Source organism: Euprymna scolopes, chromosome 32 (genome assembly GCF_053919585.1).
Source record: "Euprymna scolopes isolate OS-2025 chromosome 32, ASM5391958v1, whole genome shotgun sequence".
Classification (NCBI taxonomy): domain Eukaryota; kingdom Metazoa; phylum Mollusca; class Cephalopoda; order Sepiida; family Sepiolidae; genus Euprymna; species Euprymna scolopes.
In genome coordinates, this window is record NC_136513.1 from 50,656,968 (window position 1) to 50,671,463 (window position 14,496).

The window sequence follows — 14,496 nt, forward strand, 5'->3', positions numbered from 1 at the left end:
TCGGTGTTACATCTGCAATCTTCGTTTTAGTATTTAAATATTCCTATCAATCAAATATATTCATCTACCTACACATTTATTTTCTTATATTCTTCTTTCTACCTACACATTTTTTACTTATATAATATGATGTGCATTTACTTACATACTTATTTGCCTTATTCCGGAATTTGTAGATACCGGCCATCCTCCCCCTTAAAACTTCTTTTCTTTTTTTAACTCTTTATTTATTTATTTATTTACTCATCTATTTACTTATATGTATGTGTATATGTGGGGGTGTTTGTTGTGTGTATATATATATATATATATATATATATATATATATATATATATATATATGTATGTATATGCGTAATTGTATGTATTCATATATATGTATGTATATACATGTGCATGTATTTTACTTATGCTTAATTCATTTGCGTCCTTTAATAACTCCTGCTGATAATTTAATTCTTAAGTAATAACTTGTATATTTCAGTTGACCCCTTTTCTGCTTTAAATTTTGGCGCCTTTTCAACGCCATCTTGTCTGGGTCATTTTGACATTGGCTTTCCAATTCTAATATTAACTCAATCCCCATTCAATATTTTGTTTCTTTACTTATTCTCCCAACATTAGTCCAGCCTTGACAGTCGATTAAAATTCTTTTTTCTACGCACATCTTTTCCTTGACCCCATTTGTGAATTATTCCACGTATTTCTGCCTTTTGGATTACTTTGGACCATCTTCCAATTACGTGATTCCTTTGGATTTTACTTGTGGAAATGGAAACTTAACCAACTTTTTTGGATTCTGATTTTTGGATTTTACAGTTATTAGATATTTTACCTTTCCCTAGACTATCCATTCACGTGAAATCACCTTTTTCTTCTTTGTTAAATAAAATGAAATTAAATGGTTTTGTTAAATAAAATGAAATTAAATGGTTTTGTTAAATAAAATGAAATTAAATGGTTTCTAGCTATTATCTCCTAGCAGCACACCAGTAATCATTCCGCAACATACTATTGTGCCATCGCTAAGATGGCCTTTTTCCTGCTTGCTGAGGTATAGTTTTGATCCTGCGCAGTTCAAGGAAATCCCTCCCAGACTTTTTCATCTGCTTTTGAGAAGGGGTCAGTTTATTGCTAATTGCCTGAGGCGCCTCATCGAGGGAATGCCGGCGGGGCTGCCCATGCATTTTTTTGCAGACCAGAGTTCTCTTCCTCTATGGCGTTAGCTCATCACTTTTCGACCTCTGTGTCATATCACCATGTCGTGGGGAATGGGATAAATATCGATAAAAAATACGCAGTTGACAAAAGTTATTTAAATTTTTTAAAAATCAATTAGGAAAGGCACTTTGCAAAAGTTGTAGTTTTAGAACTGAAAATAAGCAAAGATTAACAAAATTATATGCCCCGGGTGAGGATCGAACTCACGACCTTCAGATCGCTCTTTTTATGTCATGATTATGAGACTGACGCGCTGCCTACTGCGCTACCGAGACACTTGCTAGTTACCGTTGTATTTATTTACTTGTACTTACGTCTAATTATTTTAATTAACGTTTTAATGTTTCGTCTTGTGTTTTTCTTTCATTCATTTAAGTAAAGGACGCTTATTAAGATGAGGTCGACAGATCGATTTTAAATACATGTAAAATGTATGTAAAATATATTTTAAGTATATTTAAAATATATTTAAAATATATGCAGTTTTAGGCAAAATTTTCAGTACTTACTTAATTGCATTGTCGAAAATAGTAATATATCCAAAAATTACGAAATTTTTTTTTCGAATAGAACAACTGCTATTGTGTTTTTAGTACAAATGGTTACGGTCAAAAACAGTACGCCAACCATTAAAGTGTCGAAAAGGGAAATAAGTATATCCCCTGTATTCGCAATCTTCAAGGCGTTCACATCTAGAGAAAACGCAATTCCTCCCCAATTTTCCGTAAAAACTACTTTTAAATAAAAATAATTTTCTACTCGTTGAGTTTTCGTATATTTTTTTTTTATATATATATATTACTATTTTCGGCATGGTAAGTAAGTACGTAATATTGATTTTTGCTTAAGAAGATATATTAAAAAACAAAAAACGATCTGTCGACTCTATTTTAACAAGCACCAAGCAAAGTTTTATTTATTTATATTTATTTATTATTTATTTTTATTTATTTATTATTGGTTTATTTATTTTTATTTATTTATTTTTTATTCATTTATTTTTTATTTATTTATTATGTATTTATTTATTATGTATTTATCTTTAATGATATATTTTTATTAATTATTTTGTATTTATTTATTATTAATGTATTTTTTTTATCTATTTTTATTTAATATTTATATTTATTTATTTATTTATTTTTATTCATTTTTATTACTTTTTTATTTATTATTTATTTTTGAGTTCGTTTTAGTTGATGGATTTATGAATTTTGACATTCCAATTAAGCTGTAAAAGGAAGAAGGTCTGTGCATGATTGGAGCTGCGGTGTTCGAATCTGGTCAAATCTACAGATCTTTTGTAGATGAGCGCCGCCAATAAAAAAATACCTCCGCCACTTAATATCATTCCCAATATAGGTCGTAGTAAAAAGTGACAATGTATAAAGCTAGCGGCCATGGAAGAACGCGAGAAAAATGTTTAGAGAATAAAATAGTTTTATGTTTTTGTTAAATATTACTAAATGAAGAATCACTTCCATTAAAAACAAATTAGTATTATGCATCTAAACTTGAATAAAAAGTACGTTTCACTCAACTTCGTTCTAGATGAACACAAAATCAGATAAAATTCGGTAGCGGGGAGGGGCCGTCCGGCTTTACCCAGGTGTAAAATACGCTTAAATATGATATTTTAATTTGTCCAAATTTCATATATATATCATTATAGAGTCGTGATTTCAAAAGTGAAAAAAAGTATTTAGGTGTCATCAGCTGGAATCGAAACTGAAAGCAAAACTACAGCATTCAAAGCTGGTGACGTTACCACTGTACCAAAAAAATTAAAAATAAATTAAAATGAATGTATAAAATGTTTAACCATTTTTTCAATTTTGGACGCTTAAAAAAATATTTTAACCGACTAAATACCCATAAAAAATGGCCCTTAAAAATCAAATCATTTAAGGCCTCTAGCGGCGCTCTACTACTTTTTGTTTTGGGGAGATAGAGTTTGAAAATATGGAGAAAGACAGAGAGAGAGAGAGAGAGAGAGAGAGAGAGAGAGACAGAGAGAAAGAAAGAAAGAGAGAGACATATAGCCGTTTATATATTTGATTTTTTTTAATCGTTTGAGATGGGTAATTATTGCGTTTATTACTTCCGGGCTCATGACACAGTGGATAGAGGCGTTGAATCTCTACGGTTCCAGGTGAGTATTGTCTGAAGATAGCGGTTTCAATCCTACTCAAAGCAGGCCTGAGGATTAGTTGGCCAAAACGTGGTGAGACGACAACAACTATGGAAGGCAGTAATTACTGAGAATACAGTTAAGGGAATCAGCATTCCTATCCCGTCATAGTTAATCACCTGAAGAAGGCCAGAGGATGAGTTGGGCGAAACAACAACTACTATAAATATGAGGATAACAATCCATAAATAAATAAATGCCATTTTGTTTTGTTTCGATTTATTCATATAATTTTCAACCGTGCTTTCCTCAATTTTAGATGCATAAGACTAATTGGATTTTTAATGGAAACGATTCCTCATTCAGTAACACACACACACACACATATATATATATATATATATATATATATATATATATAGTCATCCACATACAGTACTGTTTCGCAGCTCATCAGTGCGGCTAGACAGGCAACTACCTCAAGTCAGGATTGAAACCCGACCGTTTGTACGGCAGTCAAGGCTCCTAACCATTACGCTATTTGGCGGCTGCTTGAACGAGTAGTGAGTTTAACGATGTTTTGATATCGTTCGAAATACCTCCGCTCGATTTGTTTACACAAAGAGCGTCGCTTATATGCTAATGGTAATTCGTGTTTCACTTCTCAATATGCTCAACTCAAGATATATATATATATATATATATATATATATATATATATATATATATATATATATATATATATATATATATAGCAAAAACAATAACAAAAACTATTTTTAATGCCCAAACAGGTTTTTTTTTTTGTGTTCCACCATAGCATCGACATTTATACATTGTCAAACAAAAAATTATTATGTATTGAAAACGATGACATCTATTCATACCATTTCCGTTTTTCTACCTACACATAAACTCATACACATAACTGTTCACCGTTCCGTGATGCGTTCAACAGTGGCGTTTATTCTGCATTTGATCAGCATGAAAGAAGAATTTCATCGATCTCAACGCTGAGATTTGTATCATCACCCCTACCGAGTAGGTCCTGACATGCTAACCCTAACCCTAACGCTAACCCTAATTTGACTCAGGTCTAGACAGGTTAAACCTAACGTAACCGTAACTTTACACGTATGCAGATATGACTCACAAAAGTAGGTCAAGGGCGTTTATCATTTTGAGAGAGTTAATTTTTCCAACAGTGGCGGGGCTTTTCTACAAAAAGGCTAAGATTATTTTTTAAGTATATGTTCCATGTTGCAGAGCAACGAAAATGCTCATCAAAATTAAGCTTTACAGACTAATGAAAAGATTAGCTTTTATCGAGTGGGCTGGTTGTGTTTAAAAAAGATACGTTCATTCAATCTGTTTTGATTCCGTCCATTCAATATTTTCTGAAGATGCATCCATTCAATCTATCCTGAACATGCGTCCATTTAATCTATTCTGAAGATGAGTCTATTCAATCAAATAGAAACGTGGCAGACCGACCAACGAAGACTTCTTGCAAAGACGTAACTACAAAAACAGAATGAGCAATTAACACAATGGGTTCAAGACGTTAATTTAAATAATCACTGGTTAGACATTTAAAAAATCAATTTAAATCATTGCGAGTAATTTCGGTTCAAGTGACTCGCCAGCGTAGTAGGGAGCGCGATAGTCGCACTTCCTGGCATTTTAACTCGGATTTTTTTTTGTGGGGGGGGGGGAATGACTCGAAGAAAAAGGTTAATGGGTGTCAAGTAGCCGGTGAGGCAACACTGTGATGATCTGTAATGGTGAATTACTTGGGTAGGGCTTGATTATTTAACAAGACGGCTCAACAAGAACGACCATGTTATAGTCAGCTGGAAAGCAGTCCCCGGTATTGTGTTCCACAATCGGAACAGTGCTAGAATAGAAATTCTGCTCATGGAATTTTCGTTTAGATTTAGGACCATAAATAGATATTGTAACGTGGCAGTTACGTTCGAATCGCGTTCCTTGCAGTTCAAACCTTTCTCGGGCCTCCACGCCATCTGGTACTGTCGAAAAGGAACAAACAAACAAAAATAAAAAAAATCCGACTCGACATTTTTTTTTTTTTTTCTGTTTTCGCAAAAGGCATTTGTTATTATTACTTTTCAACCATAGCTTCTTGTTGTTTTTTCTAACTGTTCATTTCGTCAAATATTTTTTCGTTATAATAATATAGAAACACCGTATTTTTTATACGTTATAATAAAATATATTTACTTAGAAATGTTTTTACAGTTTTTTCCCCACAAAAACTTATGATTTTGTTTTTGCTGTCCTTGTCTCCACTGTCAAGAAGTTTATTAAAACGTATATTTTTAACTAAAAATATATCATTTTTTTCTAAAAACGTATATTTATAACTAAAAATATTTTTTTTTCTAAAAACGTATATTTATAACTAAAAAAATTATAATTTTTTCTAAAAACGTATATTTATGATAAAAATTATATTTTTTCTAAAAACGTATATTTATAACTCCAAAGAATTTTTTTTCTAAAAACGTATATTTCTAACTAAAAAATTATATTTTTTCTAAAAAGGTATATCTAAAATTAGAATTTAAAAAAATTCTTAGAACGTATATTTATAACTAAAAATATATAATTTTTTCTAAAAACGTAAAATTTATAACTAAAAAATTATATTTTTTTCTAAAAACGTATATTGTTGACTAAATTTTTGAAACGATTTTCTAAAAACGTATAGTTATAACTAAAAAAATATTTTAACGAATATTTATCATTACATTTTTTTTATTTTTTCCAAAGAAAGTATATTTATAATCTAAATTTAAAAAATAATCTAAAAACAGATATTTATGACTAAAATTTTGAAATTGTTTTCTGAAAACGTATATTTATAATAAAATTTTTTAAAATGCTTTCCAAAAATAAATATTTATAACTAAAAAACTTTTTTTTCTAAAACCGCATATTTATAACAAAAAATTATAATTTTTCAACACTTTGAGGATATTTTAAGTATATGTCATCATCCCATAGCAAAATAAATAAATAAATAAATAAATAAAATAAAATCGTCTTACTTCATTTATATAAGAGTGTTTGTACTCGGGATACGTTAGCTAGGAATAAAACGCCTCTTAACAAAAAATGCGTCGTTAAAGAAATAATGACTGTTCAGGCAGAAGGAATTTAAATCATGGCGATTTGACGTGGCTTAAATGTCTCAAGGTATTTATTCAACTAAGAATTCAGCAGACAGATAAAAGATGTCAATCATTGCGATTAATTCGCTTATAAACAAGTTAGCAGTGCTGTTAACAGCTCGTCTCATGATCAGAACATTTGAATCGAGTTATCTGAAGGTCGTGAGTTCGATCCTCAATGACTTTCTTGTAAAACCTTCGCAGATTTTAAAACATTAATCTCTCTCTCTCTCTCTCTCTCTCTATATATATATATATATATATATATATATATGTTTTGTTTACAGAAAGTTAAGATAAGTCATCAGTACCGTCGGTTTCCAACTCGATAATTAGGGACCAATACTCATCCGGATGAGTATTATTTATGTTTTGTTTTGTTTACAGAAAGTTTAGATAAGTCATCGGTACCGTCGGTTTCAAGCCCGATAATTAGAACCGTTTTAGATACCCATATCAAGCTCTCTTCAGCCAATACTCATCCGCGTGAGTATTATTTATGTTTTGTTTTGTTTACAGAAAGTTAAGATAAGTCATCGATACCGTCGGTTTCAAACTCGATAATTAGGGACCGTTTTAGATACCCATCTACAGCTCTCTTCAGCCAATACTTATCCGGGTGAGTATTGACTGAGGAGAGCTTGATATGGGTATCTAAAACGGTCCCTAACTATCGAGTTTTAAACCGACGGTACCGATGACTTACCTAAACTTTTTGCAAACAAAACAAGACATAAATTCATCGGTACCGTCGGTTTAAAACTCGATAGTTAGGAACCGTTTTAGATACCCATATCAAGCTCTCTTCAGCCAATACTCACCCGGATAAGTATAATACTCATCCGGATGAATATTGTGAGAGATGATAGAATTATATCCACAATGAAACAACGTCGCAGGTCACAAGAGCGATATAATCCTTGTCTTCCAAGTATAATATCCAATATATAACATATATAATATTGACCGTGGACTGGAGAAAATTATATCATTTCTCATCTGAAAATATTCATACCAATTAGCTTGTTGGGTGACATCGTTTTAGCGGGTGTAAAAAATACTACTTATTAGACATCGGCTTGGGTTATCACCTGTTGGATGACCACATCTCTTTGTTTACACGAAGTAGGTACATGCCATAGTTTGATTTTGCCGCGGTTCGTTGAATCTGTGTTAACTAATAGAGTTTTTTGTGTGTGGCGCGGTTGCGCAGGTGGGAGGATACTCGCCTCACATGCATGAGACTCGGGTTTAAAATTTCAAGATAGGATGCGTTCAACTGATGAGACTATATGAGGGCAAAACTCATAGTTTATATGAGTTGCGACGTTGTTTAACTGTGGAAATAATTATATATATATATATATATATATATATATATATATATATATATATATATATAATTATTTCCACAGTTAAACAACGTCGCAATTCATATAAACTATGAGTTTTGCTAAATATAATAAATAATTATATATATATATATATATATATATATATATATATATATATATATATATATATAATTATTTCCACAGTTAAACAACATCGCAACTCATATAAACTATGAGTTTTGCTAATCAAATCAAAATTACCCACTCTATAGAAAATAGACACCCCACAAACCGTTAAAATAAATTACCACGCAGCAACAATACACCCCCTATTTAACCATAATACATACACCCCTGAATCTCAATACTATGTTAAAGACATTATACAATCTTATATATCATACTATATATAACAAGCTTATTCTTATTTATTTAGAATTCAATAAAGCTTCCCACAACATTCTATGATTCCTCTTAGTTTCTTTCGTCCCTAATGAACCTTAAGCTAGACGCCGCATCTTCCCCATGCTACCTAGCACCTTCTCTACTCTTCTGATGAGAAGCATTAGGCTTCGAAATGCCCTGGCATAAAGAGTTTCTTCTATCCCCCAAATTTTGCCTGTATTCCATTATTCAATAAATGATCCATTCTATATCTACCAATATATAGTTTTGTGTCTTCATTTCATACTCTTGATGTCCTATTGTATAAGCTCCAATAATTATTGTTGAGCTTGGCATTATCCGGATAAATCTCCATTGAGGAATTGAACTTTCTTTGTTCCTTTTAAATTAAGCTATATATATATATATATATATATATATATATATATATATATATATATATATATATATATATATATATATATATATATATATATATATATATATATATATATATACGTTTTATTTTTTATTATCGTTTTTTTCTGTTCAGTTACATTTTTGTTTCAGCTACGCGACCGTTTTTTGGCCGTCTTGTAGCCTCCTCAGACTATACAGAAACGTTCGTTTATGGTGGAAGCACTTTCTTCAGGTTTTATTAATTACCATTTCTACTATATATATATATATATATATATATATATATATATATATATATATATATATATATATATATATATATATAGCTTAAAGCTTTAAGTAAATAAAATGTAAAAACATAAATAATGCAATTTAAATTCTCGGAAAAAGAAACTAAATTTTACCGTACGCTGACTTTGCACCTACATAATCCGACTTCTAAAAATGTATAATTACAAAAGAGAATTCAATTATAAAATGATGAAGAAAAAAGAGAAAGCCTTAACTAAAATTGTTAAATAGAAATAAACTTGCATAAGCCGATTTCTCAAAAGTCTTCGCTTATCAAAGTAATTTAAAATTGAATTCAACTATAAGATGATGAAAAAAGAAAACCTTAACTAAAAAATTTTTTTAATAGAAAACGGGGATCATCAGCTGCTTACCATGTAGCTGTTTCGGAGATTTAAAAACGGGACATGGCTCTACAGTGGATAATACCATTACCCCAATCCAATAATAAAACGTATAATACGGTTAATATTTATATTATTAAATAAAAAAAATATTTAGAAAATAAAATATTAATAATATATATAAATATATTTAAGAAGATTGCAACATCTATTCTGCGACATGTTAACTAGTATATAAATTCTATGAGAATAAAAATGCCTAAAATCTTAAGTACCTTAGGTACCAGAAAGGCAAAGAGATAAGAAGAAGGAAACCCAGCCATACATATCTAAAAAACAATATATATATATATATATATATATATATATATATATATATATATATATATATATATATATATATATATATATGATGAGAAATGTGGAAATAGTATTCCGACAAAATAGAGAAATAAAAAGGAACAAACCGTATTATGTGTTCATCAACGTTTCGTCTCGAAATAAAGGAAGTCTCGGAATAAAGACGAAACGTTGATGAACACATAATACGGTTTGTTCCTTTTTATTTCTCTCTCTCTCTCTCTCTCTCTCTCTATATATATATATATATATATATATATATATATATATATATATATATATATAGACAGATAGACAGATAGATAGATATAGATTTCTATATATACATATATATATATATGTTATTAATAAAAGACGAATCTGCATAACTCATTCCATTGCTTCAGTTAATCTTCCCTGCATTAATAAACTAATCAGACAAAATCTCGTACGTGTGTGTGTGTGTGTGTGTGTGTGTTTCTCGTCGTGATTATTTGATGCAATAAAACTCATTCTTTATTCTGCCTAATCAAAAGTGATGACGTCTTTCACTGAGACAAAGAGAAACAAAAACCGTTCCATGTAAGAACGATAATATTGGATATTCTAATTTTATCAAAATAGACTAAGTGTAGTTAGGGGATCACGTCGGGGTCACCACTGAATAATGGGAATATTGGATATTCTCTTCATATAGAGATAAACAACATTTTTAAAGGGATCACGTCGGGGTCACCATTGAAGAATAAGAATATTGGATACTTTGATTATATCAAGATGGGTAAACTGTGGTTAGAGAATACAAGCAAATATCTCAAACGAATACTGTCAATATGGACGCATCGGAAATATAAGACGATAACAGGGGCTATTGAGGGGGGTCCACGTTTATTAATAGTTTATTCACAAACACAACTAAAATTAGGCATGCAGAACAAATTGTACATAAAAAGTCATGATAATCGAATACAAATTAAATTGTGTGAAGCAACAAAAGATTTGGTCTTCGTGTAACAGAGTACATATTGGCGTGTGTAAGAAAATATTAATAGCAGCAGCAGCCGCTAAAGCACTGTGCAAATTAGCAAGTGCGCGCAAGATTGCGTCACAAGAAAAGCAGAGAAAAATACAGCGCTTTGATTTTTTTTTTAACTCGTGTATTGTGAGAGAAAAAAGTGCCCCACGTGACGAGGAGCAGAAAGAAAAACGCACCGAGTGAGATAGACATGAGGCTCCGTGGTGGCGGCGAGAGACTTTTAAGCTGGTGTCGAGATGGCAAGGTTTTGTTAATCTCATGGCAGACAAAATAAACAGTAAAAAAAACAAAAACAAAAAAAAAACAAGAAGCATTGTTTAGAAATATATGCCTTTTGCTAAAATAGAAAAAAAAAGCAGAGTCGGATTTTAATTTATTTTTGTTTGTTCCTTTTCAACTGTACCAGACGACGTGGGGGTCAGAGAGAGGCTTGAACTGTGAGGATGCAGTTAAAAAGTAGTATTGGGTCAAGCATATTTCCAGACTTGAACCCAATAGAACATTTTGGGGCATCCTCAGAAGGTGGAGGTGCGCAAAATCTGAAATATCCGCCAGCTCCGCGGTTGTAATTGAAAAGTGGATGAGCATTCCAGTGGCTACTTGTGAAGCTTTGGTAAACTGAATGCTCAGGAGAGTAAAAGCAGTTTTGAATAATGATGGTGGCCACACAAAAAATTGAGAGTTGACATGTTGTATGTTAATATTGAAAACTTTTCCTTATGGGTGTACTCACTTTTGTTGCCAGTGATTTAGCTTTTAATGGCTATATTTTGAGTTATTTTGAGGGGAAAATAAATTAACTCTGTTATATATGCCATAAACAGACTACTTTTCATTGTGTCAAAAATCTTCTTTTTTTTTTTTCAGTGTTGTCCCATGAAGAGATATACTTTAATATTTGAAGAAAAGTGAGGGGTGTACTCACTTTTGTGATACACTATGTGTGTGTGTGTGTGTGTGTGTGTGTGTGTGTGTGTGTGTGTGTGTGTGTGTATATATGGGGTGAAACGATAAAATTGTCGCATTGAAAAGGCGCTATGATTCCATTTCCGTTTGATCCAAACCGGTTTTCTTTTTTTTTTTTTTTTTTTTTATGATGATGACAATTACTTGTTGGCCAGCTGTACAAATCCCAAGAACGACAGGAGCTTTCTAGCATGTCTGAAAGTGACATAATGTTCAACGTACGAGATCGGAGATGCGCCGCAGTACAACTCATGCTCTCTCCCGATCCAAGTTATCATAGCAGGACCATTGCTAGCACCTTCTAAAATGCAAATCCAAATGGTTCAACGCTTAAGGACCAAGCACAACGAAGTTTCCTGTCACGGTTATGGTCGTTGGTGTGGTTTCAAGTGAGCACCACATCATGCACTCTCAAATCTCGGCCTGAAAGTCAACACCAAAGTGTGCCTGGATGTGCTGAAGAGTGTGGTGATCTTCTGGTGCAATAAGGTGTCCGCTAGCAGACTCTGGGTGTGGCAGCAGGATTTGGCGCCAGCCTACAAGTCCAAAGAGACCCAGGCTTGTCTTCAGAAGGAGTGCTACGACTTTGTACCCTTCTCTTACTGCCTCCCTTCGTCCTTTCCCGACCTGAACCCGCTGGACTACTTCGCTTGGTCATACGTCGAGAACATCACCAACAGGACCTCCACGAGCACAAAGTCAGCCTGATTGCCGCTATCCGCCGAGTATTCGCCGCGGTCCCGCCGGTGCTTGTGAAAAAGACATACCCCCAGTTTCGGATACGTATCGAGGCAGTGATTGAAGCTGAAGGCGGCTACATTGAATAGATGTAAACTCTACTGCATAATCTGAATTAATTATTGCCAATAAAAGTTTTAAAATAAAGTTGTAGTGTTGTTTTTTTAGGGCAACATTTTTATCGTTCTACTCTCTGTCTGTCTGTCTGTCTGTCTGTCTGTCTGTCTTACTCTAGAGAGAGAGAGAGAGAGAGAGAGAGAGAGAGAGAGAGAGAGAGAGAGAGAGAGAGAGAGAGAGAGAGAGAGAGTAATACATATTGACATTTATTACTTGCAATAACCCTTATCCCTGAGTGGCTTCCGGGCCTTGATAAGTGGTGGATCACTGTGTAAAAAAAAAAAAAAAAAAAAGGTGCAAGACTCCCATCATTCTTACCAGAGCTGTCCGAAACGATCCGTGACGCAGTGGGCAAAGTAGGCAAAAAAGAAAAAACAAGTGTTAAAGTGACGACTGAAGATTCAATTCTCTAGAAACAGAAAATAACTTTTTGATTTTCCTCGTTAATCAAAGACAAAATAAAGAAAAAGCAAGGAATGTTTTCGCGAAAGTCTAATGATACACAAATAAGAACTCTTCAGGCATGTAAGACTACTTATTGCATTTACATTGCTAGCTGTTCAATTGTCTCGGTAGCGCAGTAGGCAGCGCGTTAGTCTCATAATCATGAACCGAAAGTAGAGCAATCTGAAGGTCGTGAGTTCGATCCTCACCCGGGGCATTTTTTTTTTTAAATCGTTGCAATAGTTCAGATTTCTATATTTCTATTGGTCTATCTGTCTGTCCGTTCTACTGAATCCATCATAATTAGTCATTACAATAATACCTTTACTCTAGAAGTTTTCTCGGAAACTACTGAGTCGATCTGGCTGAAATTGTGTAGGAATGTTTGTTAGCTGCAGCAAACTATTATCGTATATTTTCGATGCACAGGAATTAATCAGTGTTATCACAATATTACATTTATTCTAGGAGCTTTCTCGGAAACTACTGGGCTGATCTGACTGAAATTAACAATCGAGCAAACTGAAGATTGTGAGTTCAATATACACCCGGGGTATATCTTTTTCTAAATTAGTTCGTTTTATTTTCTTTACAATATAACTAAAAAATTCCGATCAAAATTTAACTTCAAATAACTTTTCTCAACTGTATACATTTGTATTCAGATGTTCTGTTGGTTGTCAGTATGGGTGAGCAAAAATAAAATTACGAATTACTTAGAATTCTATCCAGTCATGGCTGACGGAACTAGAGCATGCTACTCCCGTGAAGTAAATAAAGGCTTCCGCTCGAAATTCCGCCAAAATTCTCGAGTTCGACAGAAAAATTCCCGACTTCGACAAATTGGTCCTGAAACGTTGTGAAAATGACACTCAAGATGAGAACAGTAGTTTGAAGATTCTAAATAAAAGAAAATGTTCTGGAATCATTTGATAATCGTATGAGTACAGCCCTTTTGACAGCATAAAACGTGGGGCTCTGATATTAGGACAAGCACTCTCAAAAAACAGCACCATTTGAAATTGTACATATTCATAGCAGTTAATTCTTCGGACGCAAAGTGAAAACGTATTCTTCCCGTCAACAGTTAAAATAGTTTTAAAAATACAAGATGCTTTGGTTGTTGTATATATTTTCTAAACTATTAGATCAAAGTGTAATATCAGTTTTATCCTTGAAATTAGATTAAGATTAATGCTTATAGACTGAAACAATGCTTGGTTTTTGTTCCATATAGAATGCTGTATATATATATATATATATATATATATATATATATATATATATATATATATATATACACATATATATATGTATATATATGTATGTATATATATATATATATATATATATATATATATATATATATATATATATATATATCAGTGTCAAAATTATTTTTGTTTATGTGTTTTGAAGAAGGGGATGTTATACCAACACTGCTGGGGAGTCATATTGTTTTGTTTCTAAATCTCCCGAAACAGTGTATCATGGTAAACAACTGATGATCCCTTTAAGAACATTGGTACTATTGTTT

At 32.3% G+C, this 14,496-nt stretch overlaps 1 protein-coding gene and 2 non-coding genes across 16 annotated transcripts in view; 1 reads left to right on the forward strand and 2 right to left on the reverse strand.

Moving 5' to 3' along the window:
• The window catches only part of LOC145256347 (spectrin beta chain-like), a 648,628-nt gene that overhangs the window by 458,924 nt on the left and 175,208 nt on the right, over nt 1-14,496 (reverse strand). The window lies entirely within an intron of this gene.
• Nucleotides 1,404-1,496, reverse strand: Trnam-cau (transfer RNA methionine (anticodon CAU)). Its single transcript has 2 exons — nt 1,460-1,496; nt 1,404-1,439 (listed from the first exon to the last, which is right to left on the reverse strand). It is a non-coding gene; the product is annotated as a tRNA-Met (tRNA).
• On the forward strand, nt 13,082-13,176 carry Trnam-cau (transfer RNA methionine (anticodon CAU)). The gene is made up of 2 exons: nt 13,082-13,118; nt 13,141-13,176. It is a non-coding gene; the product is annotated as a tRNA-Met (tRNA).